Source organism: Pleurodeles waltl, chromosome 1_1 (assembly GCF_031143425.1).
Source record: "Pleurodeles waltl isolate 20211129_DDA chromosome 1_1, aPleWal1.hap1.20221129, whole genome shotgun sequence".
In the NCBI taxonomy this organism is placed as follows: Eukaryota; Metazoa; Chordata; class Amphibia; order Caudata; family Salamandridae; genus Pleurodeles; species Pleurodeles waltl.
Genome location: NC_090436.1, coordinates 457,460,889 through 457,479,466, shown reverse-complemented (window position 1 = coordinate 457,479,466; position 18,578 = coordinate 457,460,889).

Sequence of the window (18,578 nt, the reverse complement as noted above, 5' to 3'; positions counted from 1 at the left end):
AATAGCAATAAGCTCATCAAAACCACTATTATTTGGCAATCAGAACACAACTTAATCAATGCATACATTATGATCATTCAGTATTTAAGCACATCATTAATATGTATCACCTTAGCAGAGTCTCATTAGTACATGATTCAACAAAGCAAGAATTCAGTCATTTGTCTATTTGCATCAGATATTAGTGAACACATTAACTAACCTCGAATTAGCATTCGCATGTTGAGGAGTTACAGTCACTGGTCTAATGAGAAGAGGTTGGAGTTACTGTAACACGGGCTACATTTCTCTGGGCCAAGGAGGAATGAGACACCAGCAGCATCACCAAACACAGTGCTAACGTGACCATAGCTGTGATCCTTTTTTATGCTCTCCACAGGTGTGCCAGAGCAAAGCTGTTCTGGATCTGTCATCTTCAATAACTGCTGCAGAACTATCAAGAGGAGTTGTGTTTCTGCTCATTGTGACAGAGATGGTACATCCCATGTATAGAAGGAGGAGGAGCTGAAGGAAGTCCTGGCCTTTTTCCTGAGGCTGCCTGTGAGAAATATTAGTGCACTGACAAAATGTATCTGCTGCTCCCCTGCAACAGTTATTCTGCCCGTTTCCAACATCTTTCTAGCCCAGAGGAGATCTCATGCATCGGTTACCCTGATCCATGACATTTTCTTTAAGTTGGTGGGATTTTTGTTTCTGATGTGTGGAAAGACAACTGCTTGAGACAAGATGAACGAGGGTGCACGGGAATTGTTCTTTTTGCAAGTAGCAGAGCCTAGAACACCATCTGGAACAGATTTGAGGAATCTAGCAGAAAGCCTAAATAATTGGGTGTAGGTCATTGAGTGTAGGAGCATTAGAATATTGCTCAGGCCGCTTTACTGGGAGAATGAGCCTGAATATTTGAGAACAGACTGCTGTGGAGGAGGGATAGGAAAGTGTGAACAACCACCAGGGGGAACGTGACAAATTGATTGATTGCCTATGTGAGTTAAGAGCTTTATCAAGTGACTCCAAATGGAAGGAGCTCTTGAATTATTAGTTGAAGGCCCTCATGGTAGGAGCAGCAGAAAGTGATGCCTATTTAACAATATACTCAATACAGTCCTTAGGCTAAAACCATGCTACAGTAGCAGTGTCATCACCCAGCTGTTAAATGATGCATGAGTCACCTGATCCCACTGGAAGATAGGCATTTAATATTCTGTTGATGTCTACTAGGTATATGGTGGCAGGAAAAGCTCACAGCAGCTCTCTTACCAGCCCTGCTGCATGTGACAGACCAGGTAGCTCATGCTCTTTCTCAGGTCTAGCGTAAGTCATGTTTAGTAGGTAAAGCAAAGACAGGACCTGACCAAGAACCAGAGAATATTATCTGACACCATAGCCTCCTTGAATGGTCATATAAAAATAATATTGTATTATTATTATTTTTATTATTATTATTATTATTATTATTAGTAGTAGTAGTGGTAGTAGTAGTAATAGTAGTATTGTTATAATCAACAACAATAATAATTATAATAATAATAATACAACTATAATTTACATAGCAGATCATGCTGTCCTTCTTCTATTTCTAAGGGCTATAAATAACAAATCTTACTGTTTACAACCCTCAGAATTATGAAACGCTCATTCAACCTTTCTGGGTTTCATACACGTGACCTGCAGAGCATCACATATCTCACCTTTGATGTTTGACTCACTAAGCCATCCACCTCACTAGGATTTTATGGCATAAATGGTCCAGCATATGCTAAATTAGAACATTGGAATGTTGAGAGATCCAGTGAAGACAATACAGTGGCTCAGGGCCAATGTTTGGTATAGGCCATATGCTCCAACATTCTAATGTTTGCTTTTTTGTTTCTCCCTGTTTAACTTAAAACATTCTACTGTAAGTGGGTGGAATGTTCTAATATAGCCTTAGAGCCTGCCGTAGTGTGCTATACAGGCCATTAAAGGCCTGCTCCAGCATTAAAGGCCTGGGGAAAAAGGCGAAGGCCTTTAAAAAGGGAGCGGGACTTTAATTGCCGTATAGCCCAGTTAGGAAGGGCTATAAGGCTATTAGAACATTCTGCCATTAGATGGCAGAATGTACCAATAAATAAAACAAAGTCCTTACGGACCCGAGGGGATTAAAATCCCCTTCGGCTCCGTGAGGCCCTTGTTCACAGCTGTTGCTGTGAACAAAGAACATTAGAATGTTGATGCTCGGGCTTGGGCTTTTGCAAGCCAGTAAAAGCCCAGAGCACTCCATTTTCTCCAGTGGAGCTCCCAACATTCCAATGTTCTAATAAAAATTATAGCCCTTCCTCCTCAGGCTGCACCGGTTGATAAAAGGCTTGGGCTGAAAACACTACTTCAGGGCTTTTAACAATCAGTACAGTCCTTAGCAGCTGCCTATAAAGATGTATTATGAGGCCTTTGCAATTATCATAATACGTTATGGACACTGTCTAAAGAGCTACATTGAAAATTATTTTCTAGCCAACATTAATCTTTTCTTTGACAGGTTTGCATTGGGTTACAATTCATGCACTCACAAAGAGCAATATGTTTTCATGGTACATACATTAGGTTCATGCTTCATAGTCAGGATGCCACCACCCCTAACTTCTCTGGTTCGTCACCTCAGCTAAGAATTTGCCATGAAAGCCTAGCATAAACAAAATTGCTTGTTGATAGGCAGCATGAGGCCGAAGTTGAGGTGATGCTGGCTGACACTTTTACTGTGTGGCAGGTAAAAAGATGAGTTGGTTATCTATTACCTCCCATATAGTCAATGCACATGGTGGTGTGGGCCTACCTTGCCTCAGACTTGTCATTGTCTTTTCCATTGAGATATCTACATGCTGTTCAAGGATTCTGCTTGCACTCACGTACATTCCGCAGTGAAATCTGCATGTTCTGCTTCATTAGCATTTGTGTGGTTAGAGGAATTACAATTGTAGAGAGTTCTGTGCCTCAAGTGGCTTAGCCTGCGGGCAACATGAACCACAAATCTGATAAATAATTACATGGGCTACCCTCCATCTTCATGAGAAATGATGCTTATTTTGTTTTGGTATTGACAGGCACCATGCTAGGAATAAGTTAACATTACATGTGCTAAAGGCCTTGAAACCCAGCTGCTCGGAAGCCTGGCACCAACACAGCAGGAAATGAGACAGAATGAGAATGAGCGGCTGACATTTGGGGTAGCGCGTGTGGTGATTGCGGGAAACTCTACACTCAAAGTGTCAGGGACAGGGTCATTAGGGTGGGCTGAGAAAGATAAACTACAATAACTGCAAGGGGTCCCAAGAACCTTTCTAATGCAAATCATTGGTATGCACAAAAATCTTAAGAGTCGCCGTAAAAAAGGTGAATTTTTACATTTTGCTTCTCTCTTCCAACTACTTTGGAAGAGCTTGCAATATAAACACGACTGCGACTAATGTAGGTTACCTTTTCATAGCTTTAATTTTCTCCTGAAACTTGGAAAATCATTATGTTATAACGTATTAACTCACTATCTTCTTTATTCATACTAGGTATTGTGAGTAAGGATAAAAATATGTTATTGAAAACTTTACACGCCCCGTTGCAAGCCTACGGGTTAGAGACGTGCATCTTTTCTTCAGATGGTAAATACAGCAGCATTCTGACTTTGCATTGCTAAAACTTTCAATGCCTAATATGGCACACCAGTGTACAAGCCATTGCAATAGTCAGGGCTCGAAAGCATGCAGGCTGCTATCACTAGAGCATGAAGCTCTTTGGGATGAAGAAGCAGCGAGCACATGCCTAACTAGACTAGAGTGCAAAACCAGTGACTACAAGCTGCATTGACACTTTCTTCTTTCCACAAAATGGGACTTCACAATATTTGTATTTAATGTAAAATAGTTGAGTGCCATCCATTTCCATTGCATTATTAACTTCAGTTAAGTACTTAAAGCCTGAGGTAAACAGTGACTGATCTCGGAGATCCTTTACAACCAAAGGTTTTACTGTGGAGGAGGCAGGGGCATACACAAGGATTTTATATCATTGTATATGAGGAACAGCTTTGTGAGCCTCCTCAGGGAAACAATGGTACTTTCAGAACTGGAGTGACCAGTGGAGGCTGGTTACCATTAAGAGTAATCCTTAGCTTGAGTTCTAGCGAGCGAGACAGATTCATTTAATTTGAGGTTTTTTATGGGGTGGTTCGCTCACACTTGCTTGCAGCCAGTCTTATTCTCTCACTTATTCTCACTCGATTTTAGTAATTTACTCTCCTTCACACTTTCAGTCACTTTTACTTACTCTGACTCCGTTCCAACGACTCAAGTAGTCTCACTCATTCTCTCTCTGACCCACTCAGTCTCACTCATTCTCAGTTACTCTCATTCTAAGTCATTCTGATTGACTCAATCTCACTCTGACTCACTCAGTCTTACTTCGTCTCGCTCAGTCTCAGTCACTCATTCACACCCAGTCTCACTCATTGTCACCTAGTGTCCCTTAGTCTCCCCATGATTCACTCGTTCTTCTTCCTGATTCACTCAGTCCCACTAATTCCGATTCACTCTATGTCAATGTGACTCATGCTCAATCAGTCCCACTCACTCTTAGTCAGTCCTGTGACTCTGATTCATCCAGTTTACCTCTGCCTCACTCTAACTCACTCATTCCTACGTAGTCTCACTCTTTCCCACCTAGTTTCCATGAGTCTCCCCTTAACTCGCTCATCCTCCCTGATTCACTCAGCCCTGCTATAATTCAATCTCACTGTACTCACTCATACACAATCAGGCTCACCCATTCACACTCATTCCCACCAAGTCTTCCTCATTCTTCCTCATTCTGACTCACTCAGTCTCACTGTGACTCAGTCTTACACATTCATAGTCAGCCTCACTCATTCTCACTGATTCACTCAGTCATACTCATTCTGATTCATCCTAATTTACTCATCCTAACTCAAACGCATTCACACTCATTCTGATTCAGACATACTTATTCACACTCATTCTGACTCAAACTCACTCAGACACAATCATTCTCAGTCAGTCCAACTCAATTAGTCTCACTCACTTTCACACTGACTCACTCTCACTCATTTTCTGACTCATTAAGACTAACTCAGATTTGACTCACTCAGTCTCACACAAACACAGTAATACTCAGTTACATTCTGCCATTCTCTCTCCCTCATTCATTCTGACTTTTACTCACTCATCTTACCACTCATTGTCCTCACTTTGACTCACTCCTTCACTGACACTCTCAGCTGTGTTCACACATGCACACACAGACATAAAAACATGCTCACATATACACACACTCTCTCGTGGACACACACTATCACACATACGTACACAGTAATGAAAAGCAGTTTTTACTTACCTTGCTCTCTGTGCAGGTCCCGTTTGCTGCTGCTACTTTTAGCTTTAAAATTAAACTTTCTCAGCTTGAACTCTTGAAACTGAAACCTCAAACCTGAGCAGTCGCAGATTTTAGTTTTCAGTCTCTGCTCATTGACACTACCCTTTCCCAACTCTATGATGAGTTGGCAAAGGGTGGGGTGACTGGCTGACTGACATGTAGCCACGGGCACTGCAGGGCTTAAGCCTGCAATGCCTGTGGTTAACGCTTCACAGATTGGGAGGCACTGGGGTGTGACAGAGGTCTGAGGCCAGGGCTGGGGGTTTCACCAGCCCTGGACAGTCTCTGATGGCTGGTGCAGGTGCCTTTGTGCGCCTGCACCAGACATCTGACATTCTCACTAGCAGAGCTAAGGCTGCTGGTGCTAGACGGAATTTCCTTTTATACCAAAGGTGAAGAAAAGATTATTATTCACTCTCGATATAATAAAGCAGGGTGGCATTGCCCTGGTGCCCTAACAGAAAATCTGCCACTGGGAGTGATCCACTTTAAATCGACTCAGCACAGCCATTCAGGAAAGACGAGAATCACTGTAGAATAGCTCCTCCTAGTACCATCTCCTTTAAGCGCTGGAGGAGGAGCCGATGGGATTCTTTATTGTGCCAAAAGCAGTGAAGAAATCTAAAACAAGTTCACTCCAGCAGTATCACCATCATCCGAAATTCTACAGTGGGTTAAAAGCATAGCAGCTTCCATCCCTCTCTTACGATGAAACTAAAACATCCATGGGTTCAATACATCAAGCCCCTCAAGAAAAGTAGACTTGTTAGGTCACAATTCTTTCCAAGATTTTCCATAAAGGTGTGAAGAATGATACTTGGTACAGAAGTCTGGAATTATAACTGTATTCATTAACACCAGTGAGAGCTGAGGCAAATAATTTCCTGATGAAGGCTAGGCCAGGGCTGTAAGAGGAGCCAGATTTTGTTGCAAATAGAAAGCTCTGCACTTCTTATTTTGTGGTACTGGTAGGAACAGCAGTGTACTGAGGAGGTGCCTTAGTATTCTGAGCTATTGCTATGCTGCTCTAAGTATCCTACATTTTATGGGGCGATACATAAAGGCTACTTATGCTTGTGAGTAATTTACGCATGTAGGCTTACTCTTACACTTTTCAGTAACTTTACTACTTTTGGCTATTCACCACTCACAAGTGTAAAGTTACTTGAAAGTGTAGATTTACACATCTTCAGCCCCTAAAACATGTGGTGGAGCCCAGTTTACAGGTGTATGTTGCTACTGCAGGAAGGGAGCAGTAGTAAGTCCAGCACTGCACACACTGACTATCAATACTGCAACATCCTCCCTTTGAAAATAATGGAGGTAGGAATTTAAATAATAAACATAACATTATTTTTTATTAAACTATAATTAAATTTGTTTTAAACAATTCTTTACATCACCTTTAATAATTATTATGACAAAACATTTTTTTAACTCTAGGTGTGCTGAATGACAGTCCACCACTTCCACCCCTGCTCTGCCTGTTGCTGCCAGTGACCACAGGTCTCTGCCATGCTTCTGCCAAGCTTCTGCCCAGCTAATGCCAGCACCAAGTTCTCCTGCCCAGGAGCGCTGACAGCTGGCTTGCCCTCTGCTCCCCTACTCCCCGTACTCCCGCTCCAATTCCACTCTCCCACCTCTCCTGCCTCCTCAGTAACCCCCACGACCTATTTCATGGAGACCACAGTGCGTCGCTAGTAAGCAGGTCCACCCCTGCTCTCCCTGTCTGCTGCCAGTGCCACAGGTCACCTCAACTGACAGTCACCAGCAGTAGACAGCACCAGGTTTCTACTAGGCTTCTGCCAGGCTTCCTCCAAGCTTCTGCCCAGCTTAGGCCAGCAGAAAAGTCTCCTGCCGACGAGCTTTGACAGCAATGTTGTTACTCTGCTCCACTCCCTCACATTTTTTGTTTCTGCTCTCCCGCCTCTGCCAGCTCCCCAGCACCCCTCCCAAGACCTAATTTATGGAAGCCGCAGTGCAGCCGCTTGCAGTGGGTGGGCCGCTGACATGCCGAAGTTGAAACAAATTACCAAACAACATTGATCCATCCGAAAACAATTATTTTAATTAATCATCCAATCATAAATAACAAACAAATCTTTCTTTTGAAAGAAATTACAGCATATATATTAACCACATTCAGGATGAATCCTTTATTATATACACAAAATTATTTTCCATACTTTACTTAATATTAGTAAAAAATCCTACCCTAACACATCAAAGAAAAGAAGGGCAAAAAAGGTGCCAAAGAAAAAGTGCTCATGATTAGAAACACAGAAACTGAGAATAAATCACCCACATATCCATTAATAGCCTAAATTTAAAAAGAAGACTGTTGGTTGACCATTCTTGTCAATAAATCACCACTTCTTTATATCTGGGTCCACCTCCCCACTTTAGTCCTTCACTCCATTCCAAAAAGGCAGAGACAAAACCAATCCAGGATACAAGTTTATCATCAAAGTTGAAACAAAGGCAGGCCTGTCTGTGTCTGTCTGCGCCTGGTACACGCCCAGCACCAGGAACCCTGGATCTCAGGACCTCCTCAGGTACTCTGGTACACACAACAACAACTGCTGCCAGGCATCACCCCGATACACAGCAGGACCTTTCAACTGTTGCCACTGCCGCTTCATCTCCACACCAGCACCAAACACCCCCACAGGATGCCTCTCATTGCTGCCAGCACCAACCAGGACCCATTCAGCTGCATCCTCCTCCTCAACACCAGATCCTTCTGCAAGCATGCCACGGAACTCTGGAACACCATCTCCACCCTGGCCCCCTACGTAACTTGCATCAGTGAAACCTGGATCACCTCAGTTTCCAATCCAGACATCGCAGCAGCAACACTCTCTGGATACAAGATGAACCACTGGGACCGCTCCAACAAACACGGTGGTGGCATCACCATCATAAACAAGGAGGCGATCACCTGCATCATAACCGGTGACCAGACCAAGCTAATCATGGAGCACACATTTCCAGCTCCACACTGACAACAACACCATCATCAAAGGCACTCTTGCCTATGGACCACCAGGTCCCCAGGACCAGAATCAGCTATGCCATTGCAGATTTCATTACACCTCTCGCTATAGAGTCCAAACACTACATCTTTCTGGGAGACTTCAACTTCCACCCGTACGACTCACAGACACCAACTGCACCAAACTTTTAGAAAAAATGGACAACATCATCCTCAAACAGCTAGTCACCAACCCCATACACTTGACCCCATTTTCTCACCCGGCAACAGAATTAGGTACACCCACACCTCAGACCTCACCTGGACTGACCACTCCATTGTACACTTCACCATCACCGGACATACCTGTTCCATCGTCAACCACCACAGTGCACCTTCCTGCAGCTGGACCAAGGTCACACAGCAACAATGGATTGACGCCCTCAGCACCACTCAGCTCAACCACCCAGCCGATCTAGACCAAGCAACACAGAACTTCAATGACTTGCTCACCAATGCGCAGACCTAGTCTCTCCCACCAAGCCTGCCAAAGAGCAGGGACCAGTGAAACAAGCCAAATGGTACACCCCAGAACGGAGCAAGCTAAAAGCAGATGCATAAACAACTTGAGAGAAGATGGCGCACCAGCAAGATCAAAATCAACAGAGCTACATTTAAATCAGCCTTCAATGACTACCACTGACAGATCAGAACAGCAATAAGGGAAGCCCTGACTGTCTGAATCGATACCAGCGCCAACCCAACCAAGGAATTCTTCACCATTGTCAGAGAGTTCACCTGCCCAGTAGCCACTGAAAACACAAACCCAGAATCACAGAAGCTCTGTGACATTCTTGCTGTCCACTTTCACAACAAAATAGCAACCATATACAAGAACTTCGACCCCCAACCATCCAGCACACCCAGTTTTCAATCAACCACCGACCACCCGGTCAACGCCTGTAAACATCTCAGTGAAAAAGACACAACTGCCCTTCTAAGCTCCATCCACTCTGGACCACCCACCAATCCCTGCCACCACTATCTTTTAAACCTCTGAAGGGACAAGAACAGCCTCCAACTTTCCACCATCATCAACGCTTCGCTAACCATGGCCACATTTCCTAATGACTGGAAACACACCAAGGTCAGCCCACTCCTCAATAAACCCTTGGCAGAACCCAACGAACCTCAAAACTACTGACCTATCTCCTTGCTCCTGTTCCCCACCAAATTTCTAGACAAGACGTTCAACCTCCATCTCACCAAACACCTGGAAAGACACAACATACTAGACTTCTCCCAGTCAGGTTTTAGAACCAACCACAGCACCGATAGTGCTCTGATCACTGCTTCAGATGACATCATCACCCTCCTCAACAGAGGAGAATCCACTGCCCTCATCCTCCTCAATGTATCTGCCGCCTTCGACACGGTCTCCCACCACACACTCATCCACCACCGGCGCCAGACAGGAAAAACCAACCACGCGCTCAGATGGATGGCATCCTTTATCACAGGGCAGAGAAAGTCTTCCCTCCCCTTTACCTCACAAACCAAGCATAACATCTGCTGCATTCCTCAGAGCTCATCCATGAGCCCCATACTCTTCAACAGCTCCAGGACGCTCCTCGCCGACATTATGAGATCTCACAACATCAACATCATCTCCTAAGCCATGATTCAGCTCATCCTTTCACTCTCCTCTGACCTAACATCAACCAAGAAGAATTTCCACAACTGCACGAAGAGCGTCTCAACATGGATGAGGGACAACTGCCTAAAGCTAAACACAGACAAGAAGGAAGTTCTCATCTTCGGCAAACACTCTGCCCTCTGGAATGATTCCTGGTGCCGGGGGAACTTTGCCCCATCCCCACACTGAAAGACCACACCGACAACCTCAGCATCATGCTAGAAAGCAAACTCTGAAAGAGACATCAGGTCAACTCTGCTGCCTCAGCCTACTTCCACATGCTTTGCATGCTCAGAAAGAAATTTAAGAGAGACTGTTATTCATGTGTTCCTTACCAGCCGAGTCAACTACGGCAATGCACCACCACCCAACTCGTGCAAAGGCTCCAAACAATACAGAACACTGCTGCCAGATTGTTTCTCGACCATCCCAAGACAGCACACATCTCCCAACACCTGAAAGACCTCCATTAGCTCCTGATCCAGAAGAACTTTCAGTTCCTCACCCACGCCAACAAGGCCCTCCATGACCAAGGACCTGCCTACCTCAACCAGCACCTGCACTTCCACCACCCCAGAAAAACCTCTGCTCCACACACCAGGCACTCACACAGATCCCCTGCACTCGCTGCTGCCATGCCAAAGGACGCTCCTTCTCCCTGCTCACCACCAAGACCTGGAAAGTACTCCACCTCTGCATCCACCCCCTTGATCACCATTTTCAAGGAAGGGCCCCCTGCACTGGTGCACAAATTGCTGCCTAGCTCCAGTGCAGGCACCCTTGTTCCATCATGCAAGGATGCCTGCATTGTGGAGATGATTATTTTTTGTGCAGGAAGGGAATCCAACGCATTCTCAGACTGGTAAATCTGGGAATGCATCAGATTCCTCCTTGTTCCATGGTTGTTGCATGGGAATAGGGCAGATGTTATTGTCATTGGATGAAACCCTGAACTGGATGGGATTGGAGGCAATTCAACTGGCTCTGATGGGGCTTTCCCTTTTGTTAACAGAGAAAGCAGTCCTGGTTCAGACAGATAATGTGACTGCCAAATATTACATAAACCATCAGGGAGGAATGTTTTCTCGGCTCCTTGGAAAATGAAAACTAAAATTTTTCTTTGGATTGAGAAAGTTCTGTTTCTTCTATCAGCAATTGACATATGGTGTATACAGAAAGTAGTGGTAGGCATGCTAACCACAAGATTTCCCTCAACTGATGAATTCTTTCTGTTTGCAATCCTGCATTAAAAGTGAGGCATGGTAATTTTAGGTCTAGTTGCCAGTCCATAAAGTACTCTCCTCTTGAGTTATTGTTCAAAGGCTTGAGAACACAGCCTTGGAGAATAAATGTTCATCCTTGGCCAAGGCCCAGGAGACTGCTTGCTACCTTTCCTCCATTTCTTCTCTCCTGAGTTATCAATATTTGACTCAGGGAATTCTGAGTTAACTGCTCTTGGCAGTCTGGAGGTTGAGCAGGATGGTTTGCAAAAGAAAGACTTATCCAGGGAGTTAGCCATTGCATTAGAAACTGACAGCAGTCAACCAATAAATTACACTCGCATTGAGTCTGGTGTGAAGGTAAAAGTATAGATCACTTAAGAGAAGAGGGTATCCGTATCCTCTCTTCATCAAGTAGGCTTTCTGTTAGGCTTTCTGTTAGGCCTGAAAGTAGCTACTCTTAAGAGTGAAAAGGGCATCTGTTCAGGCTTTTAGACATCCTTGGGTTTGTACCACAGACTGTGAATCAATTGCTTTGTACCTTCTCTAATGGCTCTCTATTGTCCACCCTTCTTCTAGGCCTTTAGTCCCTAGCTGGAATTTACTTTTGGTTTGGAGCCAGAAACATGGGTGACATTAGATGCTTTTTCTTGTAAGCCTCCATTCCTTAGTATTTTCCATGGTAGGTTAAGAGCCTCTTTTATTCCCAAAAGTCCTTTTTCTTTTCATTCACTAGACAAGATGATTCTTCTTGAGTTTTCTCAGTACCCTTTATCCTTCATCTTTACCTTACTTTCACAGTTACAAAGATTGAGTGTTTCATAAAGTTTCACAACTCAGTTGCCTGCTAATGTGTAAATCTTGTTCTGTGTGAACTTCTCTAACAGCCACGTATCCAGGAGTGCTATGTAAATGTGTAAAATAAAATAAATAAATAAAATGTCCCCCCCAGTGAAATGTCCAGGAGCTTAACAACAAGCAATAAAACTAACCCCCTAAACAAACCCCACCCCACACACACACACTCTTTCCCCCAAGACTTTGTATTGTAAGTAGCCCGGGGGCCTTCCTACTACTGTTTTATTTCAGCAACAGTAGAAATTATACAAAAGGTAAACTAAACATTGGGTACCATGCCCTGTCACTATCCTCTGGAAAAATAAGTGGCAACATTAAAAAATTGATTCTCTGCAGCACCCTACCAGCTTTGCATGCGCATGCTGTATGAAGGGCACCTAGGCAATGTTGCACACTCTATGTAGTGATAGAGCTGGTGACTCACCGTTCACTCTATTGCGATGTGCAAAGTTCTCTCTGTATTTGGGGGTATGAAGTCCAACATGAGTAGATGTACATGTTAACTGCTGTCCACTTAGTAAGTTACCTCAGCCACACAACCATTGATGAATATTTATATGAGTTCCCTGGCCAGTTTTTGTCTCAGGCAAGCAGCTTGAGTCGAGATAAGTGACCACCAGACTCCATTTGGGAAGGGCCACCTCAAAGGAGACAGTCCAAGGCAAAAGACAATTCATGGCCTTTCTAATAACCACTTGCCCATATGTGTCAAAATATAAATCTGTCTCCAGTGGGTGTTAGCTCTGCCTGACCTATGTTTGTTAATAGGAACATCCCATCCACATGGCCATATTGTAAAAATGGTTTCATAGCCCTCTTTCTAATGTCACGGCTTTGGAACCTATGGTACACATATTGCATTGAGTTACATTTCTGTAGGCCCTTCTGTTTTTTCCTAACACAGCCCATAGTGTGTATATATAATCAGAATCAGTTTAAAAGCATGGAACACGAATGGTCTTTTTGGTATTTGCCTTATTTAAAATTTCTTTGCTGGCTAAGTTGTGTTTTTCTAACAAAGTTCAGGCACATCTTCCTAAAACTCCGACATCCTTCAACTACAATCCATCCTGAAAATAGGCATTGTCTGAATACATAATGATCTAATCTTGTATAAATATATCAGGTAAACAACCGACACAGCAACTAATAGCTAGTCTGTAGCACAGTCAAATATTAATCTATCACTTAAATGTTTCCTTATTTTCCCTGGAAAACTTGATTCTGTCAAAAACAACATTTGAAGTAGGAGAATGATACATGTCAAATCTAGTAATGTGGTAATAAATACATATCCAACTGGATTAGTATGAAAAGGTTGCACATGTGTTGATTAAATATATTTTCACTTAGCAAGCAGCATGCAACCCCATTCTTGAGGTTTGAAAGCTAATGCAATGAAAGATAGTGAAACAACTCAGTGTTTTGAAAGAGTATGAAAACAAATGTGAGAATATGAAGGAATAAGGCAAGTCTGGGCCATAGAGCTGGCAACAATACATCCATTGTGCTATGTGATCCATAGACAATACGCATTTGGAATTTCAGGATGATCAACAAGCATGGTACGGTCATGTCTGTGTAACCTTGTGTGATGATGTCGGAATCAGCAACACTGCTCTTGGGACGTGTGATCAGCTAAAAGACTGCTACACAGACACTAGCTCCAACTCTGTAGCATGAAATATTAACTTTTTATTGCAAGGGATGACATTTTATTTCAGGTGGTTACACAACTACATCAGATGCTGCCTTTCTATGGAATGGCATGTGTGGCTTGTGAAAATCTGTACCTAGGGCTGCACTTGCTACAGTCATTGCTAAATGTGTAGTATGACAGTAGATAATAGTCATTTTTAGTTGGACCTAGGCAGCGCTAGTAATTTACTTATGTGGGTTTTCACCACGCCTTCACTTTCATTTGTTCCTTAGCCTGGCTTTCAAAATTCCCTTGATTTTGTAGGTAAATGCTTTACCTTTGTTCTGCCTTGAGGCTGTTTTGTTACCGCTTTGGAGACTGACCCTGTTACATGGAATATTGCACGATCGGCCATATGCCTTAGTGTACCTCACTACTTTTTTCTTTTGCCTCTCCATTTCACGCTCCGTGGCCGTATGTAATTTTTTCCTCTTCCTTTTTTTGGGCATACCACTGTTTCTTTGTGGAGTATGCATGCAAAGGCTGCAAGCTGGAGGGGGGTTGTTATTTATTTATTTTTAAAGTGTCATACAGCGCAAACTTGGAGGAGTGCTTTACATGAATACCATTTATGTACTTGAAGTTTCATATAGCACAAGCTCAATAGAGGAGCGCTTTACATGAGTACCACTTACGTACAAGTTTAGCCATTTAAAAATATACAAACTGGCACCTTTTAAACAGAAGAAACACAGAAATCCTGAACCCGGCTCTCCCAGCACAGAAGGAAAGCCGATACTTCAATATTCACTGCACTTGAGAAAGTCGCCTCACAATGCTTTGCAGGGCATTTCTTTTACAAAACATTTTTGCTCATAACTCAGCATATGGTGTTCCTGTGCCAATTGGACCACCAGCAAATCACAGCACAAGGAACTCTTTCTGTCTAGGTCATCTCTGGGTCCCCCACACTAGGTTGGGGGTCCCAAAATAGTAACCTCTCCTACCATTCTGTGTCTTTTTAAGCTCTCATGGCTGGAACTTTTGTTTTGTTTTACAGCTGGAGGTAGTTTGTGTTTTTAAGGGCCTTGTTTGTAATAGTTTTGCAGTAGGCCAGCTAGGCCTGAAAAAGTGTATAGCATTGCACCTTATAGGGGCTAAATTTATGGTTACACTGCATTACTTTCTGCCATTCTCTTTTCATGTGGTTGTGCTCTCTAGGGGTAACTATAGGGTTACTTGAACATGTTTCTTCCAAATGTTGCTTTTACTGTGGTGTCCTCTAGGGCTGTTGTGAGCATTACAGTCAAGATAGTACAATATTCGCTGCACTCAAAAACGTGCCCCATAATGCTTTGTGGTGCATTCCTTTTACAAAATACTTTTGAGCATAACTCATTGTGTCCTAGGACATTGGGACCACCATCAAAACATTCAGCATGATGCACACTCTCTGCCTAGGTCATCTCTGGGTCCCCACACTGTACTGTACAAATTAATTACCCCTCTCATTATACAGTGTCTTTTTAACCCCTTCACTGCCAGGCCTTTTCCCCTCCTGTGCCAAGCCTTTTTTGGCTATTTGGGGCAGTTCGCACTTAGGCCCTCATAACTTTTTCTCCACATAAGCTACCCATGCCAAATTTGTTTTTTTTTCCAACGTCCTAAGGATTCTAGAGGTATCCAGACTTTGTGGGTTCCCCTGAAGGAGACCAAGAAATTAGCCAAAATACAGCAAATATTTTGTTTAAAAAAAAGGGAAAAAAGTGCTGAAGAAGGTTTTTCCCCTGAAAATGGCATCAACAAAGGGTTTGCAGTGATAAACTCACCATCTTCCCAGCTTTCAGGAACAGGCAGACTTGAATTAGAAAACCCAATTTTTCAACACAATTTTGACATTTTACTGGAACATACCCCATTTTTACTATTTTTTGTGCTTTCAGCCTCCTTCCAGTTAGTGACAGAAATGGGTAAGAAACCAATGCTGGATCCCAAAAAGCTAAACATTTCTGAAAAGTAGACAAAATTCTGAATTCAGCAAGGGTTAATTGGTGTAGATCCTACAACTGTTTCCAACAGAAAATAACAGCTTAATTAAAAGAATATTGAAATTGAGGTAAAACACAGGAATTTTTTCTCCACGTTTTGCTTTGTAACTTTTTCCTGCCATGTCATATTTTTGAAAGCAATATACTGTTACATCTGCTGGACTCTTCTGGTTTCAGAGATATATAGGGCTTGTACGTTCATCAAGAACCCTAGGTAACCAGAACCAATAAATGAGCTGCACCTTGCAATGGGTTTACATTCTATACTGGGTATATAGCAATTAATTTGCTGAAATATAAAAAGTGAAAAATAGGTATCAAGAAAAACTTTTTATTTCCAAAATAGCCACAAGATAAGGTGTTGAGAAGCAGTGGTTATTTGCACATCTCTGAATTCCGGGGTGCCCATATTCGCATGTGAATTAAAGGGCATTTCTCAAATAGACGTCTTTTTTACACACTGTCTTACATTTGGAAGGTAAAAATGTAGAGAAAGACAAGGGGCAGTAACACTTGTTTTGGTCTTCTGTGTTCCCCCAAGTCTCCCAATAAAAATGGTACCTCACTTGCATGGGTAGGCCTAATGCTCGCGACAGGAAACACAAAATGGACACATCACATTTTTACATTGAAATTTGACATGTTCTTTGTAAAGTGCCTAGCTGTAGGTTTTGGCCTCTAGCTCAGCCGGCACCTAGGGAAACCTAGCAAACCTGCACAGTTTTGAAAACTAGACATGTAGGAGAATCCAAGATGGGGCTCTGACCAGATTCTGTTATCCAGAATCCTCTGCAAACCTTAAAATTTGGCCAAAAAACACTTTTTCCTCTCATTTCGGTGACAGAAAGTTCTGGAATCTTAGAGAAGCCCCAAATTTCCTTCCACCAAGCGTTCCCCCAAGTCTCCCGATAAAAAAGGTACCTCACTTGTGGGGGTAGGCCTAGCGCCCGGGACAGGAAATCCCCAAAACACAACGTGGACACATCACATTTTCTCAAAGAAAGCAGACCTGTTTTTTGCAAAGTGCCTAGCTGTGGATTTTGGCCCCTAGCTCAGCCGGCACCTAGGGAAACCCAGCAAACCTTCACATTTTATGAAACTAGACACCGAGGGGAATCCAAGATAGGGTGACTTGTGGGCCTCTGACGTGGTTCTGTTACCCAGAATCCTTTACAAACCTCAAAATGGGGCCAAACAAACTCTTTTTCCTCTCATTTCGGTGACAGAAAGTTCTGGAATCTGAGAGGAGCCACAAATTTCCTTCCACCCACCGTTTCCCCAAGTCTCCCGATAAAAATAGTACCTCACTTTTGTGGGTAGGCCTACTGTCCGCGAAAGGAAATGCCCCAAAACACTATCTGGACACATTAACATTATCAAATACAAAACTACCTGTTTTTGCGGGGGGCACCTGCGTTTTTGGTCCGGCAGCGATCCAGGAAAACCTACCAAACCCAGACATTTCTGAAAAATAGACACCCGAGGGAATCCAGGGAGGTGTGACTTGCATGGATCCCCCAATGTTTTCTTACCGAGATTCCTCAGCAAACCTCAAATTTAGCTAAAAAATCAAATTTTCCCCACATTTCTGTGTGGGATCACTGCACTGGGAGAAATCTCATACCACCCAACGTTCCCCTCAGTCTCCCGGTAAAAATGATACCTCATTTGTGTATGTGGACAAAGAGCTTGTGACAGGGAAGATCCAAAAACATGTTGAAATTGAGGGGGAACCAAAGCGGGTCCAAAAGGACAGTTTGAAAAAAAACATTTTTAGGCTGACAAGTGCAGCAGAAATTTTATCGGAATAGATCAGACAATGCTGGGTGGTAGGAATTTTGTGGATTCCTGCAGATTCCTGCAAGGTTCCATCACAGAAATGTGGGAAAAATTTGTGATTTCCAGCAAAGTTGGAGGTTTGCAGGGCATTGTGGGTAAGAAAATGGTGCGGGGTGCATGTGAAACACACCACCCTGGAATCACCCAGATGTTTAGCTTTCAGATGTGCTAGGTCTTGTGGATTCTTCTACATGGCAGCGTCCCAAATTCCATAAAATGCATCCCTCACCATTGGAAAGTGGGACGATTTTGAGAGTTAGCCAAGCTCTCATGGCCCAAATGTAAAACCAAAACCCAAAATAATCAAATGTCCTTTTTGCTTGCCGTGGGATAAGATGTTTTAGTGTGCAGGGGAGAGCTGAAAGACTGTTACCCCCTTCAGTGGGGGCATAACCAGACACATACTGGTTGGTAGCCACCACCCCACTATTTTTGTTGTTGTTTATAATTCCCTGCCATCTAGTAGACTTTCTGCCCCCCTGGGGTTTGGGGCGGGGTATGGCCATACCCCCACCCTCTTATTTTGAAAAAAAAAACTTCCCTGGTCTCTGGTGGGCTTTCTGCCCCCCCTTGGGGGCAGATGGGCCTTCCAAAAATAGGCCAATCTCCCCCCAAGGGGGCAGATTTGGCCAACAATAATGTGCCCCCATGGGGAGCGACCCTTACCCAAGGGGCTGCCCTCCTAAAGAAAACACACACATACACACCAATCCCTGGTGCCTAAGTGGTTTCTGCCCCCTCAGGGGCAGATAGGCCTAATAGAAATATGCCGATTTGCCCCCAAGGGGAGCAGAAATGGCCTAAAAAACCATAAGGGGTCGCTCTCCTTGTGTGAAATTGGCGCAAAAAAAAAATCCCCGGTGCCTAGTGGTTTCTGCCCTCCTTGGGG